General features: G+C 46.6%; 1 long non-coding RNA gene across 2 annotated transcripts; it reads left to right on the top strand.

The window, feature by feature from the left end:
- Positions 1 to 1649: 1649 nt before the first annotated feature.
- On the top strand, positions 1650 to 19814 carry LOC125412463 (uncharacterized). 2 transcript variants are annotated; one of them, XR_015737543.1, is made up of 3 exons: positions 1650 to 1852; positions 18348 to 18678; positions 19173 to 19814. It is a non-coding gene; the product is annotated as an uncharacterized LOC125412463 (long non-coding RNA). The 2 variants fall into 2 exon arrangements; XR_015737542.1 differs by lacking the exons at positions 18348 to 18678; positions 19173 to 19814 and adding an exon at positions 12275 to 12596.
- Positions 19815 to 20607: the final 793 nt, after the last annotated feature.

The following is a 20607-nucleotide window of genomic DNA, read 5'->3' as shown; positions in this document are numbered from 1 at the left end:
CCATCCTACTATTGAGACCCGAGATCATTCATGTTCATCGCTGCTCTATTAACAATAGCTGGGACATGGAACCGGCCTAGATGCCCCTCCAACGGTGAACGGAGAATAAAAATGCAGTACTTATACAAAATTGAATGGTGTAAGAAGCCAGACTGGAGTGCTAGGGTACTTGTCTAGCATGGGCTAGGGCTGGGAGGGCTATGTGACCATGGAGGCAGAGATTAGAGCGAGGGCTCTAAAAGCCAAATTTTGCTGGGTGGACCAGAAACTGGTTGGAGCAGGGGAGGAATCCCAAAGCTTCCAAAGGAACACAGCTCATCATCTGGACAAAAATCAGTCCATTCAATCAGTCAACAGTCTTAAACATGGGCTGCTATTGAGTTGCGTGTACGTACAGTGTTGATTTTCTCTAAAAATCATTTATTTATCTATTTGTATTGGGGAGGACAAGTGTGTACTGGGGTGTATGACAATGTACAGGGTGAATTCTTTCCTCCTGCCGTGTGGGTTCTGGGGACTGAATTCAGGCAGAAGAGGTTTGGCCGCAAATGCCTTTACCCACTGAGCTGTCTTGCTAGTCCCATATACAGTGTTGAACCAGAACCCTTGGAAACTTGAGAAGGTAGGGCAAGGGGTCAGATAAGAAGAACTAACCCGTGATCCTCCTGCCTCTGCCTCCTTCAGCGAACCCTACCGGCGTGCGCCACCACAACCAGCTATCTTGCATATCACCATAGAACCTTCATCTGGCGATGGATGGAGAGAGAGACCGAGACCCACATTGGAGCACTGGACTGAGCTCCCAAGGTCCAGATGAAGAGCAGAAGGAGGGAGAGCGTGAGCAAGTGTCAGGACCGCAAGGGGTGCGTCCACCCACGGAGACGGTGGGACGATCTAATGGGAGCTCACCAAGGCCAGTTGGACTGGGACTGAACGAGCATGTAATCAAACCGGACTCTCTGAATGTGGCTGACAATGAGGGCTGACTGAGAAGCCAAAAACAATGACACTGAGTTTTTATTCTACTGCATGAACTGGCTTTGTGGGAGCCTAGTCTGTTTGGATGCTCACCTTCCTAGACCTGGTTGGAGGGGGGAAGACCTTAGATTTCCCAAAGGGCAGGGAACCCTGACTGCTCTTAGGACTGGAAAGGGAGGGGGAGGGAAATGGGGGGAGTGGAGGAGGTGGAAATTTTTAATAAATAAAGAACTAACCCAAGAGGCAGAAGCTGGAGCTGAGTCCAGGAGAAAGAATGCACCATAGGGTTGCTCACAGCACAGTCCAAAGCAGCCAAGGCTCCTATTAGAGCCTTTCTGATAGAAGATGTACTTGTGCAGAGCCCAGAGCCCAGCCACGGAGAGATGATGGCACTCCTGAGTTGGGCCTAGCCAAGTGGAAGGAGATGAGTTAGACTCATTGATCTCATAATTAGCAGACGAGAATTTCCCACTGTAGCTATTCAAGTGACTAAGAAACACGATTTGTTCTCTCTGTCCGGGGCCTTCTTGGCAAAGTCTGATCCAGGGACAGAGATTCTAATACCTAAGTCTGAGGTTCCTACATTTCCAACAAAGCATGGCTTTCTCCTTCTCAAGCAGTTCTCAAGATGGCCCCTCCTGATGGAGAGAGGGGTGTTAGAATAGGAAGATTGGTGCGGGAGAATTGTCTGTATTCTGTCAATCATATTTTAATAAAATGCTGATTGGCCAGGCAGGCAGTATAGGCGGGAAAGCCAGACAGGAAGTAGGGGTGGAGCAATGAAAACAGGAGTATCCTGGAAAGCAGGAAGCCATTCCTTGACTCCTGCGCAGACCACCGAAGAGGCAGCATGTAACTTGCCCAGCAGAGAAAGGTACGGAGCCATTATGGCTAACACAGATGAGAATAATGGGTTAATATAAGTTATAAGAGTTAACAAGTAGCCTGACCTAATGAGCCAATCAGTTTATAACCTTATGGAGTCTTGTGTGTGATTTTCTTTGTTGCTTGCCGGCTGTTGGGGTACTGGGAGGGACAGAAACCCCAACAAGCCAGCCCTCATACTACAGAAGATTGCCTCACGGTTGCATAGAGCCAAGCTACTAGGAAGGGCGCCAAGAATGCACAGCTCTATCTCCCTTCTCAGCAGTAGCTGTTGCGGAATTGCTTACGTGCCTTGGGTCGTCTCTTGTCCCACTAACCACCCTATGGCCAGATCTGCCCAACTTCAGTGCTGCTTTCAGTAACTTCAGTGTGGTTGTCTGTGTCAGGGTCACCAAGCTGGAACTATGCTTCCCAGAATTCACTTAGAACAAACACAGCCTTAGAACAATTCACAGTGGAACTGGCCCAAACATTCTAAGCAAGATTTGAAAATTAAACTCAATTAGCAGTCTCTGTTGTGTGTAAAGTAGATTAGAGCCCCCTGCAGAAGGGCTGCCCAGGACAGAAAGGTCTCGTTCCCCCTCCTCTATCAATCTGCATGAGTCACATAAGGATCGATTCAAGACTTCTTCCTGCTTCTTTAACCGCCCTATACACAGTCACTTCTCCAGGTTTCAATGTCACATTTACATTAAAAGAAAAGAAAATTTAGCAGAGGGCCCGCCAGATGGCTCACTGAACAAAGGTATTTACTGCCAAGCCTGATGACCTGAATTCAATAACCAGAACCCACAGGGCAGAAGGACAGAACTAACTTCCACAAGCTTTCCTTTAATGATGAGTCATGATGAGCCATGCATGTGCGTACACGCACACTAATTAATTAATGCAATAAATTTGAAAGTTAACTTTTATGTGAATGTGTGCTGCCCCTGCACATCTCTCTAGCCCCAGATATTACTTTTAAAACTGTATTTAGTAGATTCATCTGAGAAAAAGAAATGTAAGTATACCCCCGCCTGCAGCCCTGGCTTACAGAAATGCAGATAAGCTCTAACTGAAGTTGGGGCAGCCAGTCCAACACCTAACAGACAAAGAACCAATGGAAAAGTAGAATGGGGGAGGGTGTGAAGGACCCCAGGATGACAGGGAAACAGGACCACATCTCCACCCTGGATCACCTACCATCTACATCTTCACTCAACCCACTGTGATTTGGGGGCTCAAGGAGACAGAGAAAATAACCTATTTGTTCTATTTTGCCAGCCGTGATCCACTCTGGCAGGGTAAAGTGGATGAGCCTCTCCCAGAGTTCACCGAGAGAACAGCCAGCCAGCCACAGGGCAGAGGCTCCTCCCGTTTGGGAGTCAGTCCTACCCCGGACCAGGTTAGGGTTAAGGTTAAGACTGACCCTCTGCATCCCTCACGAAAGGGAAGGCAACACTTCTACCAGAGACTCACTCCTCCCCCTCCCGTCCATCTTCCTATGAGCTGAGAACTCTTTGACCTCTTCTTTGAGAAAATAAGCAGCCTTCCTAGGTCTTCCATTGTCTAAGGCAGGAGCTTCCTCCCCCAAGTCAGTCCAGGCTGATCTTCCACACGGACTACTGCAGATACCTACACAGAAATTCTAAAGCTTCTGTGGGGAGCGTAGCGGGTGGGGGAGAAGGGAAGAGAGGAAGAGGTGTGTGTGTGGTGTCTATGCATGCTGAGGTCAGAGGACACCTTGGGTATCATTCTCTCCTTTGAGGCAGAATCTCTTCTTGTTCACCACTAAGGACAGGGCTAGCTGGCCCAGGAGTGTCCAGAGAGTCTCCTGTTTCTGCCCCAGCTCACTGTAGAAATGCCAGAATTATAGATGTCTGTCACTACTGACTTTACATGGGACCTGGGGATCAGAAGTTGGAGAGCTCTGACCTGCAGCTATGCTCAGCCCTTTACCCACTCAGCCCTCTGTCTCACCAGCCCTAAAGAACCCAACTAGTGGCGGCACTAACAGCCCTGCACCATGACCAGTGTGTCCAGATCACGCTTACGGCTGCAGAGAGAAGACGATACATCACTTCACACTAAGTAGCCTCCCCAGCACCTGTGATGTGCACAGCCTCCTGCCCACCATGGCTCACTTCCTCTGTGACCCAGCCTTGAGGACTCATACGCCCTCATATGTGAGAAGGGCGTAACATGACTGAGAGAAATTAAGTGAGCTGTCCAAACTTACACAGTTGGGAAACATCCAGACAGAACCTGATCTGGATTCATGCTTTCTCAGCTGTGTCCCTTTGCGCAGATGCAGGGGAATACTGACCCAGTGAAGGCTAAGTGACAAGCCACCTTAAAAGTCAGCCTAGGGAAGAAGGACTTAAGTTTTTTTTTTCTGATTGTTATTTCAGTTTTGTTTGATGTTGCAAATTTTTGATGATCGCCTTTCTCTCTTCTGTTTTTTGTGGGTTTTTTTTTCTATAAAAGACCTTGATCCAATTCATGTTTAATTTTTTTTTATATTGTGTGGAATCTTAACCATTAACTAACACAAATGTCAAACCATGTTTCTTTTCAGAAAGAAAAAAGTGAGATATTAAAACCGAAGTATGTGAACTTTTTCAAAGTCACATTTTGGACACAGTATTGAATTCTAAACTATTATTATATCACACTGATCATTTTTGACAATTTGCATATTAAAATTTCCCCTGCATAATAAATGAACATTGAAAAGACATCTTGTCTTTGAAAACCTGTGGTTTCTACAATTAACTAGAAATGTGCATAAACATTTTGACTGTTTTTCTCCTGAAACTGAGCTCCATTTATATGCAAGGCTGACAGAATGACTCCTTTCCCTTCTGCTGACACAAAGGTGCATATGAGAGAAGGCCCTAGACGCCAGCCATTGCTGCTCCCTGCTACTCTACTGAGTCACCCCTAAAGTTAATGGCTTAAGTCAGACTTATTCTCTCATATTTCTGGAGGTCAGAACTTTAAATACAACCCGCACAGGGATAAGGGGGATCCATTTCCTCCTGTGGGTCAGTGTCTAGTGGCCACTGGCGTGTCTCGCTGCAGCTGATTTCCGTATCTGAAAAAGCATCATTCCCATTCGGCTCCATCTCTGCGATGCTTTCTCCTTAGGCTCTCATTCCCCTGGTTAGTCTTATAAAGACCACTGCGTTTACACCTACCCCACCCCACCACACCACACCTTCCTGACTGCTAAAGCCCCTTTGTCACAACAGGTACCTGGGGAGTAGATAAGATCATCTCTGGAGATCATTATTCGGGTTATTACATGGGAAGGTGTGGGGAGGGCGAGCTGTGACTGGGGACTGGATGGAGGCAGAGGATCAGTGAGAGCAAAGCAGAGATCTGGCGGCCAGGGAGACTGGTTCAGGACCAGATGTGGGACTCTCGGAGCCCAGTGCAAAATCAAAGTACATTGTCTGTGTTCAAAACTGATTAAGGATTTCAAGGTGGCGAGAGCTGCCCATTAAAGGAAGCATGGGCTTCCCATACAGGACCTGGGTAGTTGCAGAGGTTGCTAGTCTGGGAAACCACTGTTGGAACTGGGGAGAATCCAGACTGGAGCATGTGCTAATTCTGTGGCCTTGGACAATGTCACAAACCTTTTCTTGAATTATTTTTTTTATCTGAAGAATAAATAATCCTTGAATTATAGGCCTATTGGTTTCTTGGAAAACAAATGCTGATATAACAAATTACTAAAACCTTCCTGGCTTCAGTGACGGAAATTTGTTTTCTCACAGCCCTGGAGCCAAAAGTGAGAAATCAAGGTGTTGGCAGAGTTGGTTCCTTTCCGAGGCTCTGAGGGTAAAAATAAATTCCGTGCCTCTCTCCTGGGTTCCAGTGACAGCTAGCAGCCTTGGTGATCCTCATCAGAGTCATGGCTCCAGTCTCTGCCCTCACAACATCAGGGCTCCATAAGAACACTAACGGGCAGGAAAAGACGAGGAGTGGTGCAGGTGCTAAGAGAGAAGAGAGCAGCTGATGCTCTTCAGCCCTGCGTATAACAATAACGAGCTGCTTCCCAAAGGCAGCTAGAAAGGAATTTGAATATTCCTAACACAAGCAAACCATAAATATATCTGAGGGGATAGAAATCAATTCCCTTGACTTTATCATTACATATTAAAAACATGTATTGAAATAGCACACTGTATCCATACATGCATCCAATTAGTACGCATCAATTTAAAATGAAAATACATTGAAGAAGATGTCTCTGTGAACTCTCAATACTATAGCTCTCTAAAGAACAGCGTAATGACAACACCAGTTGACATGCAAAGGTGGACAGGGGACATTCCAGATGGTTCCACCACTAGAAGAGCTACAGGTGATCAGTGCCTCTTGAGGGAGGAAGAGTAAGTCTTCTCCAGGAACGAACACCCTCATATGTTGACCATTCCCAAGTAGTCAGCCTTGGACACATGCATACACACACACAGGCGCACACGCACACACACATGCACACACGTGCATGCAAACACACATGGCCATGAGTTGGGGGAAGGTCTCAGGAAGAGTTGGGAGGGGCAAGAGGAACAGAGAGCATGTAATGGCAATGCAGAGCTCATATACAAAGTTCTATGATAAGGAAACTCAATGGAAATGTTAGCAGATACAGGCAGATGTTCGTGCACGTTCACGCTCCTACTGCACTCCTGATAGAGTTGGGCATGATGTCGGGCGCTGGGGACACCAAAGACAAAAAGAAAATCATACTTTTGTCTATGTTTTGACACAGCCTCTGTAAAACTTGCTTGCTTTTACCATGAAATTAAATTAAGGTTCTCGATAAATAGTGGAAGCAAACAGAAGAACTGAGCAGAAGGTCATAGGAATAAGACCTTAGGCTTGGAAGCCAGCCCGTCTGGGCATCACCCCTGCACACTGGCTGCAGGGCCTCAGCTGGATCAAATCACTTGTCTGAGCCTCAGTGTCCCCTCAGTAAGATAGCTGCAATGCGACCCTTTCTGTCCCAGTGAAAGGGCTTCCTGTAAGGTAACATAGGAAGCAGCTGGCAGCACCTCCGGAATGTGGAGTGCTTGCAAAGAAGACTGCCCTGCCTGGCTTTGCAGATGTGCGCTTTGAAGAGTCCCACTGTGCTCGCATCCAGCTCTGTGCGACATTACCACTTCCTAGGTGGATGTCTATCAGAGGCTAACAGGCTGTTGTTTTCTGGTTGCTTTTTCTTCCCGATTCAAGCAAGACATTTTCCTGCCCATGTGGTAGCTGGAAAGAAATGCAAGAAATAGAGACTACAATGAAGCTGGAAAGTCTTTCCTGTAAAAAACCCCAGCAGATTTATCACAGATGTCTGGCCCACTCACGGCCTTCTCCTGAATTCTATTAAGAATAATAACAAACAATCAGGAAACTGAACCCCGAAGCCCAGAAAACAGTGTTCTGGGTCTTTGGCAAAGTGGGGTCATGTACACACACAAGGGACCTGAAGCCTTCCAGGCACTTCGTGGTTGCTGGGACGAGGAAGTAGGCAATTACCAAGCACCCTGCACACGGCACTACAGAGGGCTTTTTCACAGCCCTAAGCCCTTTTAGATCCTTTCAAAGATCCTTGGGTCCCAGTGGTCCCCGTTTTTCAAGTAAGAAAGCCAGGAGTTTAGAGAAGATGATGCCTTCTGCTAGGGTTCTTGGGTAGGAGGTTGCATCAGAGTTACTGATTGTGCTTTCTTGAGCAGAGGTTTTAATCATGCAGGTCAGTGGTAAGACTACAACATACTCGTTATTTTAAAGGTGTCAGACGTAATTCCAATGTGCGCCTTTTGCTGGTACAGGTTCCATCTCTTCCCGAGTCAATCACGGGGCAGGTACAAGCTACTGACATGCTCTGAGTCTCCATTCTTGCTGTTGTCAGCTGGGAATATATCACCAGAATTAGACCCGATAGTGGGTGCTTGTAGTGGTGGCCACACCACGTTAAATGCTTGCATTAGTGTAGGTGGAACATTCTGTCCTGCCTGCCAGCTCCCAAATAACCACATGGAGACTTATTATTAATTATAAATGTTCAGCCAATAGCTTAGGCTTATTTCTAACTAGCTCTTGTAACTTAAGTTAACCCAATTTTATCAATTTACTTGCTGCCATATGGCTCATGACTTGTTACCTCATCTTGTACACGTCCTGCTTTCTCTGCATTGGCTGGTGACTCTGCCCTTCTTTAAACCAGAGAGCTTTCTCCCTGTCCACAAGTCCTGCCTAACCTCTTTCTACCTAGCTATTGGCCATTTAGCTCTTTATTAAACCAATGAGAGGGACACATATTGACAGTGTAAAAAAGATTGTTCTACCTCATTTTCCCCTTTTGTGTAATTAGAAATAAAGATTTAGCTTTAACATAGTAAAACCATATGCAACAAAAACAGTTATCAACAGCCTGATCTACAGAGCGAGTTCCAGTCAAGGCGGTTACACAGAGAAACCCTGTCTCAAAAAGAAAAAAAATGGTTATCAAATAAGAATTACAGTTACAATATCCAGTCCATTTGTATTTGGCAAATTTAGAGAAAATACTCTGTAATCTATCTTATCTTTGTGAGTCTAAAGTTTTATACCTAATTTACTTTCTACCATAACTAAGGAAAACTATAAGTTTAACCATTTAGTCTTTAACTTTATCAAAGACCCCAGAAGGATACATTATTACCTAAAAACAGGAACATCTGGCTGCCTGGACAATCATCCAAAGTTCCTCTGAAATGTGGGGAATCCATCTTTGGCTTATAGGCCTAGAATATCTGATAGACATTTCTGAGAAGAAGGGAATTTTGAAGGACTATCCAACCTTTTCTTCGTGAAGCTCGGCAATTGTGTTCTTTTGTGTTCTGTCTGTTCAATTTGCAGCATATTTTCAACAATTGAGACAAGGGCAGTTTCTTGCCCAAATGACTAGCTTTTGTCAAAAAAGAAAATAAACTCCACATGGAGGTTCTTTGATGTCTATCATCTTCTCTGAAGTGGATTGGTGCTGTCAGGAGCAGACAAATCTCAATGTTATGAAAAGCCTCAAGTTATTAAACATATTAAGTGTCATATACTGTAGGTCTTTGAAGTGTTTGCAGACCATCTATTTATCTAAATATATCTGTTTAACCTTGAAAACATACCTAATATAACTACAAGTTTGATTATTATAGATAACTAACTGCTAACTTATATTTCTTAATTATACATTACATTTTTACATGAGCTGCATAAGCATAATACCCCCAAATAAGAATAGAAACATACATGCAGCATAATAAAAATAACTTTACATTTGTATCAATAAACCAAAATTCATACCAATGTAAAATATTTTGAGATTAATACTTGCTTTATGGATTAACATAGATAATAATCTACCTTTTTCTCTCATCATTTGTATACTATATCCTTCTTTTTTCTTCAGAAAGAGATTCTTGAATCTAACTCCTTTGGTTAGCTTTTTTCTTGACCATTATCAATAACAACTTATAACCCAACCCTCCAAATGATGAAAAACATCCATAACCCATCTCTTAGGAATGTTGGTGTTGTTTTTCTAGACTGTTTCCTATTATTTATGAGTGGTAGCATTTTGGGGGGATCCTGGAAAAATCAGGATAATGGTCAAGTCCTAGCTGGAGTAGTCTTTGAAGATGGACCAGCTCAACCAGAAGCCTTAAAGCTGCTCTGGATGCAGAACTCCGAGGAAACTCCAACAGAGGCACTCAGAGACATTGGATCATCTGGGCCATCTGCTCCTATCTGAGATTTTTTTCAGGGCATCTTCCTTGATCAAACTTGATTTTTTCTAAACCCAGAATGAATCCACAGTCTCTCATTTCCTGTGGAAATAAAAGCAGAACCTTGCTCCCAAAGTAACATAATTTCTGACTTAAATTTTAAAGTCAAGATATTTTTAAAATATATAGGTTGGTTTAGTGCAGAAGCATTTATAATCAAACAGACAAACAATTCAAAGATAGCACAATAACATACAGTATCCAGATTCTCTGTGTATCTTTGGCTGTTCTGGAACTCACTCTGTAGATCAGACTGGCCTCAAACTTACAGAGATCCACTTGCCTCTGCCTCTCAAGTGCTAGGATTAAAGGTGTGTGCCATCAAACCCAACTCTTCTATTTCTTTTTGTAAAGGACTTTCTCTAACCTTTTTCTTTTTTCTCCCAAGCCTACATATATTTTTAAACACACTGTAAATCAGTTAGTGGTTTTTTTCATCTGAATCTGTCTTTACTGTATATCTCTATCTTTTTCTGACCACATGAGTCTTTAATCTGCTAAGTAGCATGGCTAGGATTAAAGCTGAGGCTTTAATGGCTGCCTCTATCTCATTCCTTAGCTTTCTGAGAGTCTAGATTCATGGTGGCAGTACTGGCAGGAGCCACAATTGTTGCCACAACTGTGTAGAGTTTCTAGACCCATGCCACCACCAAGAAGCATACCGGCAGCTGCTCATGAACACCATTTAAGTGTTTGATAACCTCTTAAAAGAGCTGCCATACAATTCTTACTCCTAACGCTGAGTGAGGAAGTCATTCTTAAAGGAGCCACACCTCTGCTTGCTGCCAGCAAACAGAGCCTACCAGGGTAAAGATGGTTACTCAGAAGCTGCACTTGACTCTGTTCTTGTTTGTCTAGAATCTTTTTTTTCCTTGGGCTTTACATGGAAATTCTTGCCATATGTTTGGGTGCCATTTGTAGATGGACTTTTAGTCCTGCCTGGTCCCACAACCATTCAGTCCCAAATAAACACACAGAGGCTTATATTACTTATAAACTATTTGGGCTACTGCTCAAGCTTATTACTAACTAACTCTTAAAAATGTAAATAAACCTATAATTCTTGTCTATGTTTAGCCACATAGCTTGATACCTTTTCTCAACAAGGCATTCTCATCTTGCTTCCTCTTTGTCTGCTGGTAGCTCACGTTCTGCCTTTCCTCATCCCAGAATTCCCTTAGTCTAGTCACCCCACCTATACTTCCTGCCTGGCTCCTGGCCAATCAGCATTTTATTAAACCAATATGAGTGACAAACTTTACAGTATACAAGAGCATTATCCCACAACAATTTTATTGTCTTTAAACTATGTTTCTATGACTATCTATAGTCTTTCTCTTTTCTTAATTAAGCCTATTATATTTTTTTAACACACGGTAGCCTGTTTGGAGGTATTTTCCATCTGGATCTCTCTTTACTGAGCATCTATAGTATTCTCTGATCGCATGAGATGAATCTTAAACTGCTACGCCAGTCGCTGGCATGGTTCAGCTTAGGGCATGGCACTGGTGGCTGGCTCCACCCACCTCAGTTCCCTCATGGTGAAGGTACCAGTGGGAGCCATGTTTATTGGCCCAGCTCTGGGAAGTTTCTGGGTCCACGCTGCTGTCGGTGTTTCTACCTAGTCTCATGGCGCTGAGGAGCATGCTGCCCACTACTCGTAAGCCCCATTTAAGAAGAGCTCAGTAGCAGGCCTCTTAAAAGAGCCATACCTCTTTGCTATTAGCACCGGGCCTACCTGGGAGATCACCAGGTAGTGACATTTGTCTCTGTGTCCCAAACTTTTTTTAAACTTTCTCACGCTTTACATGGATGTACAGGGTACCCAACCAGTGAGGGCAACACACAACTTCACAGTATACAAAAAGATTGTTCTCCCATACATCAGTGCCTTTGCTCATCACTGCAACAGAATCACAGCAGGGGAAAAAACACATTTGTCACTACGGTGTGCTGGTTGGTGTTTTGTCAATTTGACACAAGCCTAGATATATCAGGGAAGAGGGAATCTTAATTGAGAAAAATGCCTCCATAAGATTATATACGCAAGTCTGTAGGGCGTTTCTTGATTTATGATTGGTGTGGGAGGGTACAGCCCTCAGCAGGGAGTGCCATCCTTGGGCAGGTGGTCCTGAGTGGTATAGAAAAGCAGGCTGAGGAAGCCATGCTGGTCAAGACAGTAAGCAGCTCCCCTCCTCCATGACCTCTGCGTCAGTCCCTGACTTCCCTGGATGACGGACTGCAGGCTGTAGGATGGTGTAGGTTGCTTTCAGTATGCTGCTTTATCACAGTACTGGGAACCCTAAGGCACATGGGTTCAGATGTTTTAGTCTACCATGGAGGGGAAGGCACAGCAGAATTCATGGCAGTCGAAGTATGCCAAGAAAGCAGGCCAAGAGACAGAGAAAAATGGTCAGCATCAGCAGGTCCTTGGGGAGTAGAAAAAGACAAGATCTCCTAAGTAAATTGGGAGCATGGAGACCATGGGAGAGAGTTGAAAGGGGAGGAGAGAAGAAGGGAGGGGAGCAGAGAAAAATGTAGAGCTCAATAAAATCAATATTTAAAAAAGGACCCTCTCTTAGTGACATGTTTCTCCCCGCCAGGTTTCATGGCCTTTGAAACAGTGCTACAAGCTGGCAACTAAGCATTCCACCGTGAGCCTTGGGCATGCATTTCAGATTCAAACTCTCGCTGTGCTCAGCCGTGGAACTAAAAGTTCAACTGCTGGTTAGATGTGTGACCTTGAGCGACTACCTGAACTCTGACCCTTTACATCCCTCTTCTAGAAAACAAAGAAACCTGCCGCTAACACCCTGCTCCACTTAACCTTGAACAAGCCGCTAGCTTCTCCCACAGTCAAGAGGGCCTTTAAAGGAGGAAGCAATTTGGGCTGAGGAATTGAACAAGAAAACAATGACTATACCAGACCAGTGTGCTTTTGCTCTGTCTTCTGAAGAACTGGTCCGTCTTCTGCAAACCATATCTCAGCCAACACTCGTTGACAGGGTTGCAGATCCGTCCCAGCTTAATCGTTCACTGTGCTCTCCCTCTGCTGCCCAGAGTTACATAACAGGCCACGTGCAGCAGGGAAGGGCATGCCTGGGACAGACTACAAAGGGAAGTGCCATGGTCGAACTCTTCCGCCCTCAGTCGTCTCACGGGTACATATGACACATCCCTGTCTTTGGTATTTATTAAGCACCTACTATGTGCAGGGGCTGGAGACACAGGAATAAGACACAAGTTCAGCCCTTGTGCTGGTGTTCCAAGGAGAGAGAACTGTCGGGAAGAGGACTCGGGAGTGTGATTAAGGAAAGAATGGATGGCTGGGGTTCTTTAAAGATGAACCCAAAGTCAAATTCAGGTCTACTGAACACATTGCTACGTGCTGGGCTCTGAAGTAGGATGTAGATTTTTCTGGTTCATTGTCAGATCTGGTCTTAGGATTCGAGCCACTTGTAATGGAGGATACAGAGGTCTCACCCATTTGTGCCCTAACACAACGATATCCCACAGGTATTGTTCTGTGCCCCTTTAGGCTTGAGCCTCTAGAGCCCTGGGCAGCTAGGATCTCCAGCCTCTGTGGGGAGGAAGCTGGGAGAGCCTGTCATACAACAGATGAGAGAAGTCAGAGGCCAGGAGAAGCCGAGCATCCTGGATGAAGAAAGGGAGGTAGATTTCAGCCCTTAGGACCAGATGGCGTGGGTATGGCCCAGGAGAAAGCAGTCGTGGGAGTGAAACCCCCTAGTCCCACCCCACCCCAAGCTCACACCTCAGCCAAATCCAGTTACTCAGTCTTCAGCCAGGACTCAATAGATGCCTGGAAATGATCTATCAAGTATTAAATAATCGCAAATCACAGCAGCGTTCAGACACGGGGCTTCCTACAGGCCAGGAGCTACTCTATGAACGCTGTGCCTAGCTCCTCCATCTCTGAAGCAGTAAAAAGCAGAGACACTACACAGATAAGGGTGCTCAGGCCCAAAAAGATACACTAAGAGTCACATGGTCAGTGGGGGGAGGTGGGATCTGAACGCTGGCTCGAGGCAGAGCTCTTGACCAGGCCACAATGGTTTTGTCCTTACGTGAGTCACATGGCCCCAGGAAAACAGAACTATACTTTAATTTCCATACAATGGACTTCAGCAAAGAACCTTCTGAGAGAACTCCAAGGCTTGGTATTACAGATCCTAGTATTTCCTTGATTTTTTTTTACCCCAAAGCTTCACTTCCCATAACACAAGATGCTGGTGGCCCAGGTCTGTGGCTCAGGTTTCTTAGACTGGTACAGACACCCAGCATCTGCCTGCCTAGTTTCTATTTAAACATTCTTCTCAGCAGCAAGATAACACAGGCACTTCACAGAGCCAGGGACAGGTACAAGTTTACCCCAAATGTCCAAAGACAAGACAAATGGGTAACCCCTGAGGGACTATTGTGCCTCCCAGGAGCTGGCCACCCACCTTCAGCCCTCTGGATCTGCCCCCCTCCAGGCCTCACCCCTACCGGTTTTCTCTCACTCCTCAAGCATTTCTCATTCCTCATCCTAGGAAGGGGAAAAGGCTGGCACTGGGGTAGAAGACAAGCTTCCATGTGACATGTCCATCCATCAGATGCTTGTGCCCGCCCAGAGACCTGCAGGGGTTAGATGCCAGCGCATCTCTGAGAGAGCTGGTCTCTAGGGTGGTTTGTGAACATGCTCAGTGCTCTCAGGCACAGAACGGTTATGGGGCTGTGGCAGTCAGGAGCGTGATCAGATAAAGTGGCTTTTTTGTGAAAAGAAAAAACGGGTGGTCACTGCTCTCCTCAGATAAAGCGCTTCCTGTCGTTTTCCTTGAACTAACTTGGAATCCAGTCTCTAGGAGTGAAGAAAGCCAGAGCTCCCCTGAGTCTGCCTCGATCTGGCCCCCATTCAGCCTGTCACTGCTTGTGCAAGTGCGCAAGTCCCCAGCCCTCGCCAGGTCCCTGCATCTTCACCTGTAGTTGTGACAGCTCTGATAATGGCACTAGCCAACACTCCTCCAGCACCTGCCGTGTCCGGGGTGCTCTCAGATACAAATATATCGAAATAAATAAGAGAAGTCAACTCAGACGGAGCCTGCATCCCTGTGGCTCCTCCCATATCTGCAGATTTTGACTTGAGGCCTGCTTTGGGGTTTCAATCATTAAGCGAGGCATTAATGACCCTTATCTGGCCCAGATCATCGGACAAGCAGGCTTTGTGATGCTGGCACTGAGTGGCGAGCCTCCCTGGCAGGGTGATCATGCTGTGTGTGAGCTCAGGGTGACTGATGAGGTGTGGGGACAGTGAGTGAGCACAAAACAAATGGTACAGCAAGTGGGACAGGGTGACTGGAGGTGAGGAGCTGCAGGCCCCTTGCCTTGCAGCCTCCGAGGAAGACCTCCTTGGATACCTTCCAGACCTGACACGGGATCTTCCCAAAGCAGGGAACCATCTGGACCCCTCTCATGGAAGCCTGGTTAAAAGGGATGTGCATTCTCCAGTGGCTTCCCTCTCCTCATTTGTGGATTACAGGGAGACAATGGACTGGCTCCAGGAAAAGATAACCGATTTGGCCTGTTTTAAATTGGCTCCAGTCACTACTGTGTATGCTGTGTCCCGTCCCGTCCCCCACCCCCATCCCCACACTGCAGGCTCCCCCCCCCCCCGCTCCATTTCCTCGCTCTGCAGTGGAGAACACTGACTCTAAATGCACCACAGGTCCGTTCTTTCCAAAGCCCGGAAGCCCCCTTTCAGCCCCTTTGCACCTGGCCAACAGTTCCTTAATTTTCAGAATTCTGAATCAAGAATCATTTGGTTACTTTTCTTGAACGGTCTGGGGCCCTTCCTAGACCTCCTGTGCCTGCTCACTGGGTCAGGGATTTGGGATGAAAGTTCTTTCCGCACCGTATCCTAATCACCAAGGTATATACTAGACCGCTAATTTCTCTATCAATCAGAAGCCAGGACTGGCACCCTGGCTCAATGCTTGCTACTTCTTTGAACTTATAAACCAGTCAACCTCCACTGGCTTTAGCGAGAAGACAGACTAGGCCTGCTGGCTTGCCTTCAGAGCGCTTGCCAGGGAGCTGGTGTTCACTGTGAACTTGTCAATCTGCTCACCCAAAGTGAACCTACGGGTCTTGTGCCTAGGAAGTAGGTATGTAAGTGCTCAACTCAGACGGGAATAGAGAACACACTGACTGTGTCAATGAAGTTAGGTGTTTAGCTGTAACCAAGGCATGTGTGCACAGGCTATAGCTAGCAACATTACAACCCAGTGTTGGGCCCTCCCCACCCAACTGTCACCCTAAAGTCACTGCCTTATGTTAGGAGCAGTGAACCCCCAGATCCTGAATTTCATGTAAAGAACTTGTTTTCCTCTGCTCTGAGACAGCCTGCAGCTGCTCTGAGCACGAGACTCTCAGAAGCTCCTGATGGCAGGAGAGTGGTTTCTGGTGGGTTTGGCTAGGGCGTGGTTATCAGTTAAGGATCCCTATGTAAGCGGCTCTGGTGCACAACAAAGGAGGCATTTGGGGGGCATTCTGGCATCAAGGAAGACCTGTGTCTCTGTCTGTGTGTCTCAGTCTCCAGCCCCTTGCCCGCTTCACGAACTGTATGGTAGCGCATAAAGTGCAGATGGGCATGGTGCGCTACAGCCTTAGAGTTACCATCCCCAAGTCTTTCTTCCCAATTTACAATTTGATGGCCCCTCCGAGCTCTTCAGGCTCCCCACTCCACTCACTCCACTCACTACATCTGGCCCATGTCTGGGCTCTTGTGGCCTCATATTAAATGTCATCTCCCCCCAGGAGGTCTCCCTCAGACTGGGTTATACATTGTTCCTACGAGCATCCCAAACTTGACCACCGCGTCACCTTCAAGGCAATCTGTTCATTTTCCTACGCATTTCAAAACGTATAGGAAGCTGGAGCGACCTGTGAAAACCCGGCTCCTAACTCTGCCTCCTCTGCTCTCACCTTATATTGATCCCACGTGGATCCTTCTAGAACTGCACGGGCAAACAAAGGTGGACTCTCGCATTCACCTTTCCCATGTGAATCACACACTCACATCTAACCTCACCCTGTTGTGCTGGTTTGAAAGAAAATGACCACTATAGGCCCATAGGGAGTGGCACTATTAGGAGGTGTGGCCTTGTTGGAGGAAGTGTGTCACTGGAGGCGGGCTTTAAGGTCTTAGAAGCTCAAGCCAGGCCTACTGGCTCACTGTCTTTTCCTGCTGCCTGTGGATCCAGATGTAGAACTCTCAGCTCCTTCTCCCTTTCAGCTCCTTCTCCAGCACCATGTCTGCCTGCATGCTGCCCTGCTTCCCACCATAACAATAATGGACCAAACTGTAAGCCAGCCCCAATGAAGGGTTTTCCTTTTTAAGAGTTGGCATGGTCATGGTGTCTCTTCTCAGCAACAGATATCCTAAACAAGGTGCCTACTCACTTCATCCTCGGAAACCAAGTACCAACAGAATCGGTTTAAAGGAAGAAGAGTTTGATTTGTCTTGCAGCTTCGGATGGTTCAGCCCATAATTTTCTTGACTCCACATGCTTGGGGAAAAAATAATTATTGTAGTTGGGAGCCTGTGGAGAGTAGCCTCTTCAAGCCTTGTTGGAAAGGAGAGAGAAAGAAGAGAGCTCTGGGGCCCATGGATAACCTTCAAAGCCAGGCCTCCCCTGACTCACTTCCTCCATCTGGTTCACTCCGCAAACTTCCACTACCTCCCAGAATGTGACCACCAGCTGGGAACCAAGCATTCAACGCAGGAGCTAAGATGTACACTTCAAATTCAAACCGTAACAGAGACCACTCTGCCTCGGGCCTCAGGGTACTCCTCTCCCTGTCCTGTGGTGTCTGACAGTCTTTGTGCTGGATTTAGGTTGTATAGCTGTTCATCTGCAGGTGTGCAAGGAAATCAACGAATGCGTGCTTCACAGTGATTTTTGAAGAAGTTAAAATATTGTGTAATGTCTTCTCCAGAGATAAGGCCTATGAAAGTCATAACATTTGACCCTCCTTCTGTGACCCCAAGCATGAAGCTCAGGCTCAACATACTGCCAGGGCTCTGCTCCCCATAACAACACAGCTCTGCTGGGAAAGGAGAGCCAGTAACCAGTGTCTCCTCCTGCCCTGTCCCTAAGCCTGCACTCAGTGACCCCCTCTTAGCAGAAACCTCAGCTTCAGGGAATGATTTGTTTGAAGGCTCATGTCAGGTTGTCAAGTGATCCTAGCCTATCAAGATGAAAAACAATAGAGTCAGTAAAAAAAAAAAAATTACCAGCCAGTAAAGATGTCCATGGGAGTGTGCGGTCACAGAGAGACCCAGGTGGGAAGACTGTCCAGAGAAAGGGGTGGAGCTCATCATTCCTCTGGAGAGCCCCACCCAGCTCAGCCGAAGGTTTGAGTTTATGCAATGCAAACTCTGTCTCCGCCCCATAGCATTGGTGGGGCTGGGTTGCCTGAAGCAAACTCTGGACCCTTGAAGAGCTCACAATGACAGGTGCCATTATACAACATGACAAGAAGAGTAAGCATTCTCACACAGGGAGTGGAGGCAGCACAGAGCACAGACTGTTAATCCCATCTGGGGCCAGGGACAGGAAGAGACACAGAGAATCCGATGACTCAACTCATGTGTTTACTTGTCCATCTAACAAATAGATGCTGTAAACCTGCCATGACACAGAACAGTGACTCGCTCTAGCAGAATCAGGTCTGAGGACTTCTAGACCGAGAGGGCTCATGCCTGCCTGAGAGAGCCTTCGCCATAAAGCAGATTATTGAAAGAACTGTAGAACTTTCCCGGATATAGGGGATTTTCTATGGCGGTATCTGTGCTTCGTGAAGAGTGACGTCACTTCCTGGTCTCCATGGCACCGTGCTCTGCTCTCTTCCTCCCTCCTGGGCACTGCCACCCTTCAGTTCCCGTCCTCATCTCCTCATCTCTTCTCCCTGGTCATCAGCTTTCCCCTGAGCAGCGATTTCCAGACAGGTAGGTGAAATGACAGTCATACAAATAAAAAGCGGCCACGTGTTGAGGATTTATTTAACTCATTAATAAAGGAACCAGCCAGATGGCAGAGCTGGTGCGGAGGGTGTCTCAAGACCTCCTTGTGTCAACTAAGCGCTGTAGTCAGAATGCTGAGGAAGATTTCTTGCTAGGTACAGAACTGGCTAATAAACCTTCAGGATAGTAAAGACCACAACACTTGGAGTTTTTGTTTTTCTGTCAGACAAAAGCATTTGCATCTCAATCAGACACTTATCCCCACATCGACACGTAACTTCACTGAGTGTGGACCTTAATCGATAGGAAACAATGAGTCAGGAAAAAAGTACATTCCCACAGTGTAGGGCCCAGCACCAAGCTCTTGTTTTTGTTAATAAAGTTTTATTTACTTCCGTAATGCCCGTTCACTTAGCCGTTACTTTACCAAGACCATATGAATCATAAGACCAAAGACATTCATTATCTGCTCCTTATAGGAGAACTCTGTCGAATCCTGTGCATGGAGAATGAAGCAACCCTGGGGCGGCTCTGTCAGTCAGTGATCTCCTACAGCGGCGAGACAGCAAGATCACACAGGTCTCCTTGCCGCGCTTGTGCACTTAGGGTGGTTAGCATTGTGCCTCGTCACCCTGATTTCCCCTACACCTGTTGTCCAGACTCTTAGCAGGCCTTCAAAACCATACGCCTCACATTCATGACCTCCTGTTTACAGTCTTCCCAAGTCCCCACCACCAGCTGGTCCAACTGACCTTGCAAAAATCCCGAGCCCCTGGACCCCCCAGTTACCTTGTGGCGGGTGCTACTAGAATACTATATGTAGGCAACTCGCAGCCCTTCGGGTGCCCCAACGGGGAGCATGGCTTTCTGTTTGCCCACACTAGGAGGCAGAAGGAAGATCTTGGTGCAAGAGGATTGAAACTGAGGTCCAGTCCATAGTTCGGAGGTCACAGTCCCAGGTGTGCTGGTTTCGTACAGAGACTTAGTGTACAACATAAGAGACATGGTTTGAGAAATTCTCCAACGGAGTCCAGTACTCTTACCACGAAAACTAAAGGTAACTGTGTGAGGTCACTGGGTGTGTGCGTTTGCTTGACCATGGTAACCACTTCTCTGTCATATCTGTGTATCAAAACATGCTGTCCACCCTAAATGTGGCCAGCAAAAGGGGGATTTAATAGCAAGCAGCCCCGGTTTCTGGGGACAAGCTTGTTTATGAATCCTGGCACCTGGTTCAGGGCACCACGCATGAGTGTGTTCCCACAGCCCGTGTCTTTGTGTGGCTTTGAAATGAGTACTGTGCTGAGATGAACAGACAGAGGAAGAGACGGGAGCACAGCTGGAGGGAGGGGAGGGCCAAGAGGACAACATCTGCTTTCTATTCCCCAGGCTCGGGGCCAGGCGCCCTCCTGGTGTAACGTTTCTTCGTTCTGTATAAACAGAAAGGATGATTCTCGTAATCTCGGCAACAAAATACGCAGGCATAAAAACGGGTCATATTTTACTCTAATGAGAGAAACGAGGGACGATTTCCTTCACACAGAGAAGCCTGGGTTGCTGTAATTAACACCAAATGGTCCTGCGGCCAGTTGCAAACATGATGAAGAGGTTATTGGGATTGGAAGAAACCTGGGACTTCGGGGGTGGCTGATCCTTTGCCAGGCTCCTTTATACCATCCCCAGCCACTGCCACGACCCCAGCCACTGCCACCACCCCGGCCACTGCCACCACCCTGGCCACTGCCACCACTCCAGCCCTCCAGTGCTGGCTCCTGAAAATAAGGGGAAGGAATTAACATCATTAGCGCTTTCTCTATGATTTACACACATACTTGTTCACCTAAGCATAAGAACATCCATAGAGCATACAGCACATTTATACATACTGTACCTTACTCACACACTGCACACATA

This window comes from Myodes glareolus, chromosome 3 (genome assembly GCF_982192425.1).
Source record: "Myodes glareolus chromosome 3, mMyoGla1.1, whole genome shotgun sequence".
Taxonomy (NCBI): Eukaryota; Metazoa; Chordata; class Mammalia; order Rodentia; family Cricetidae; genus Myodes; species Myodes glareolus.
The sequence above is the reverse complement of the archived record's forward strand: the minus strand, read 5'-3'. Positions and strand labels throughout refer to the sequence as shown.